Genomic DNA, 4,823 nt, shown 5'->3' with positions numbered 1-4,823 from the left:
AGTTTTTTCAATTCAGGATCCAAATAAGGATAATGCATTGCATTTGATTAATACGACCTTTAAGTCCTACATAGATACGTTATTAAGACCCAATATTATTGAAATTTTAAAAACTTACTTCCAAATAACTCATAGGTCATGAAAGAAATGACAATGAAACATTGCAAATACTTGTAACTGAACAAAGTGCAAGATATCAATATAGATAAAACTTTGAAATGCAATGAAAACAATAATTTAAGGAAAAATTTACACTTCAGTGCTTATGTTAGAGGAAATGGTAAAAATTAATGATTTGAACATCCAACTTTAGGAATCTGTGGGAGGGGATGGTAGAATATAAACAGAGAAAACAGAAGGAAGAAATGCAAGATTATTGAAATAGAAAACAAAAATATGACACAGGATCAAGGTGATGGAGTAAAGATGGCCTCAATTCTTTGACACGCATCCATTGATAGGAGAAAACGTCTATTTCCCGTCCCCTTGAATCTCTGTTCTATGACTGCTCTGACCTAAGTATGGCAGAAGTGATGCTCTTGTCAGTTCTATGGCTAGCCTTTAGGAGAACTCGTAATTTCTACTTCCTGTCTTTTGGGACATTTTTGGAGTTCTAAGCTGCAATGTACGTAAATCTTAATACTCTATCAGAGAGACCATGTAGCGAGGCCCTGTGCTACATGGACAGGAGAAACCCAGCTGAACTTAGTTAACCCTTTAGTTTTCCTTGCCAAAACATCAGGTATGTGAGTGAAGGTATCGTGGACTCTCTAGACCAGATCAACCACCAACTGAACACCACCGGGTAAACCAATCAGCACAGCATGAAGCATAAAAATGACAGAGGCAAACTCTACCTGATTCCTGATCCACAAAATCATGAGGTAATAAAATGGTGGTTATTTTAAAACCAGGATGTTTTGAGCGTAGTTTGTTACACAGTAAAAGATAATGATAAACAAAGCAAATATGCAATAAATAAAAGCCATAAACAAAGCCAGAAGCTGATTCTTTGAAAAGATTAATAAAATATGTCTCTAATTTCTAGTGGTACTTGCCAAGAGGGAAAAAATAAAACTAAGGAAAAAAAAAAAAAAAAAAAAAACATTAAGAGAAAAAGGACTACCTATCAAGGAGGTGACTCTGGATTAAAACCATCAGACGGAAGAGGACAATAGGATGTGGTGGAACAAGTACATACTTGGTTGATTCTTCTATCAGTTAACTTTGGGAAAGTTATTTCAGTCTTTCAGACCTCAGTTTGATTAAAAAAAAAAACACCTAAGTTTCCTTCTATAGGTATGATTCTTTGATGTGATTTTTCAGTGCATTTTTGGTCTCTGCTATTTAGAGGGGTTACCTTCTGTACCGAGGAAACAGTGGAATTTTGGGCAAGGAACAAAATAGTAATCAGAAGGTAACCAATACTACTTGCTCTCTTTGCTTAAGATAGAAAAAAGGAAGTGGAGACTTACCTGCCTTTTTTTTTTTTACAAAATTTTACTATGTATGTACAGGAATTTTTCATGTCAATAAAGTCAATAAAAATCTGTTCAATTAAATTAATATAAACACACAAAAATGTTTCCCAATATAAAAGAAATATCACGTTAGCCAGTTTGATATGTAGTATAATGCCTACAATGAAAAAAATGATTTTCATTCTTTGATAGTCCATAAAACACTGTATTCTAAATTCTGGTTTGTGAAAGATTTTACAAGATTTTGAGACTTGTACAAGTGGCTTGTGCTGAATTACGACCAGGAGCTCAACTGAATTTGAGTGTTTATCCAAACATGAACACAACTTCTACCTTGCTCTACATTTTCAGTAGTTATGTAAAATTTTCCTAAGATTTGACAAATTCTGTCTTTCTGCTCATTTTTTAAGCAAGGAATTTAGTTAATGAAGTTTTGTTGCACGTTAAATTTTTGCCGATATCTTGGAATGGTTTTGAAGCATATGGAGAGAGGGGGTGGAAAGTGCCACAGTTCCATGAAATATGTTCTAGCTTGTTACCTTAGATAAAATAAAAATCTACATCGTGATTTTACCTTTGTTTCTGGTGAGGAAGTTTATTAGTTTAATGCCTTTTTAAATTCCAAAATATTTGTATTTCAATTCTGAAATTTAGTGTATAATAAAACAGCTACACCAGTTGACATAATAAACAGATTATAGGCTCCAATGGAAAGATTAGGCCATTACAAAGAAGGATATCATTAGGACTTTTTAAAATTTCATTTTAAATTAGCAAAGCCACTTCAGATATTTAGTTTTTTGTAATGAGAATAAACATTTACATAGTAAAATTAAGAAATATTCATAATTTAGTGTACACAGCATAAATATGAGAAGCATCATACCCACTAATAAATGAATCTTTTACTTTAACCTAAACATTAAAAAAAAAATCTTTAAATAGATATAGCTATATGACATATTTATAAAGGCGTTCTCTACATTCTTGCTAAAATTAAGATTAGGACTTCAATCTTGTTCTTTACCCATTACTATTTCAAAAAATAAATTTAAAAAAAAACCTAGCTAGATGCTATTTTATTCCCAAGTGCCCTCCTTAGATACCCACTAGCTAGATACCTACTACAAGGCACTAGTAATTCCTGTCTTTCCAAGTTATTTTTAGGGTGCTGTAGCTTTATTAAGATGTCCACCAAATGCTGAAAACATTAAATATTTAGTTTTTTGATGGCTTTCCCATAAACAGGAGATTTCTTGCTTCAAGCCTCAATGCACACATGTAAACACAATTACTCAAAACAAGTCAACAAGTGAGAAGCAGGATTAAAAGAAGAACTCAGAAAATCTGACTCACAATCCAGCATTCAACCCCCTATAACTTGCTGTTTTTCTTTGTCCTCTTTGCTGTGAGCCAAGATACTTGTTCTTTAGCAGGGTGTTTCTGCTGCAAAGCCAGTTGCTACTGCATTATGCAATGAAGTCAGAAGCCTGAGCTTGTGACATCAATACAGGTTGCTATGGTAACTCTTTTCATAAGTATTACAGGTTCATTGTAGGCTCAAAAAAGAGGACTTCAGCAGTGTAGCAAAATAACTGGCATTATTCAGCCTAAATTACAATAAGTGATGCAAAAAAAGGTTTGATACTAGCTATAATAGATTTTTATATTTGTTTATGTCATTATTGAAAGTCATTTTTCTAATATTTTTATTTTTTAATGAAAATTCTGCAATAGAAATACCATTGTCACTGATCTTCTAAGGTAACAGATCCACGTGATCCAGGCAGCAGAGAGTCTCACTGTAACAGCTAATTATTCTAGGCAGTGTCATTCCAGAAGTATGTTATGCATTATCTGTTATAAATAAACTCATAATATAATAATATGATTTCAATCTCGTTTTCCCATTACTGGAATTATATAAAGGTCTCAGCGAGTTGCACATATGAGATAATTTTTTTTGAGAGAAATTTTAGATGAGAAGTTTTTCCAGCAAATGTATCTATTGTTAACAAACAATAGTAAAGATCACCTTTTTACTGCACATGTTCATCCTTATTTCCCTAGACTGTTTTTGCCAGTGCCTCTGTTTGAATGGTTAAATCTTCCTCCCTGTGTAGGAGATATTTGGACGTAGTCTTCCATGAAAGGTTCACACAGGAAATAACAGTAACAACAACAAATAACAGTCACTGAGTACCTGCCACGTGGCAGACACCACACCAGGCATTTGTTATCTGTTATTTCATTTAATCCTCACAATAATACAGCTACGGAGGCAGGCGCTCTGATCCCCATTTTACAGGTTAGCGAATTGAAGCTCAGAGGGGAAAAGTCACCTGCCTGAAGTCACACAGGTAATTAGGGACTCAGCTGGCACATAAATTTAAGAATAACACTGACTCCAAATACTTACGATGTTTTAGGAGTAATTAAGGCTAATTCCTCGTTTCTCACTGTGGTGAAATTGGAAATTGCGCTATAATCCTACTGAGCAAGGATTCCTGGATATAGAATTCATCAAAGAGGAAAGCAGATGATCGTCTATAGGTTGACTTCACAGATACTTTGATGACTGACTTTCCTTGTGTTTGTACCACTCAGCAGTTCAGAAAGTGTTTGCCTGAAGACATTTTTACTCCCTTAGGTTTAAATGAAAATGTCTCTCAAAAATATTGATTCTGTAACTTTTCTTAGACAGTTGCATTGATATTCTAATATGCTCCAAGCTACTATCCTATTTTCGGATCACATATGTGTGTGTGTGTGTATATATATATATATATATATATATATATATATATATATATATATATATATATATAAAATCATAGGAATAATTTAATGTGTATATATAATTTAATGTGTAGAGTGTGTTGCAGTTTACAAATCATACTAAATATTCATCCCAGGATATGTTTGTTGAGCCACTATGATGAGTCAGGCACTGTGCTAAAGGTTGGATAGGAAGTTATAGCAAAAAAATTAAAATCGTCCTCAGATTCAAGGAGTACATAGTCTATAATGGAAGAAAGTCATTAATCAAATAACAATATAAATAAATGTAAAGTTGAAACTGTGTCCAGATAGTAGAAAATAAAAAAGCTTGAAAATATATACTCTAAGCATTTAACCTTAAATGATATAAAAATAACACAAGAAACACAAAAAAGCTGAGGGAAGAAAACAATAAAAGAAAAAGTAAAACCTAAGGAAATGTAATGTCACATGTGATGAGAATATCAACAAAGTCACACTGGTTCTTTAAAAAGATAAATAACATCGACAAACCTTTGGCCAGATTGATTAAGAAAACAGATTCAAGGCAAAAATAAACAA

At 32.9% G+C, this 4,823-nt stretch overlaps 1 long non-coding RNA gene across 2 annotated transcripts in view; it reads right to left on the bottom strand.

Annotated features, from left to right (window-relative positions):
- The window catches only part of LOC109455413 (uncharacterized), a 265,188-nt gene extending 262,229 nt beyond the window's left edge, over positions 1-2,959 (bottom strand). For both annotated transcript variants that reach the window (XR_012496792.2, XR_012496793.2), the window contains exon 1: positions 2,838-2,959. This is a non-coding gene — a long non-coding RNA (uncharacterized LOC109455413). The remainder of the gene's footprint in view (positions 1-2,837) is intronic.
- Between the last annotated feature and the right edge of the window lie 1,864 nt (positions 2,960-4,823).

This window comes from Rhinolophus sinicus, chromosome 2, assembly GCF_057876585.1.
Source record: "Rhinolophus sinicus isolate RSI-liver-muscle chromosome 2, RSI-T2T, whole genome shotgun sequence".
NCBI lineage: Eukaryota > Metazoa > Chordata > Mammalia > Chiroptera > Rhinolophidae > Rhinolophus > Rhinolophus sinicus.
Note: the sequence above shows the minus strand (reverse complement) of the source record. Positions and strands in the feature narration are given on the sequence as shown.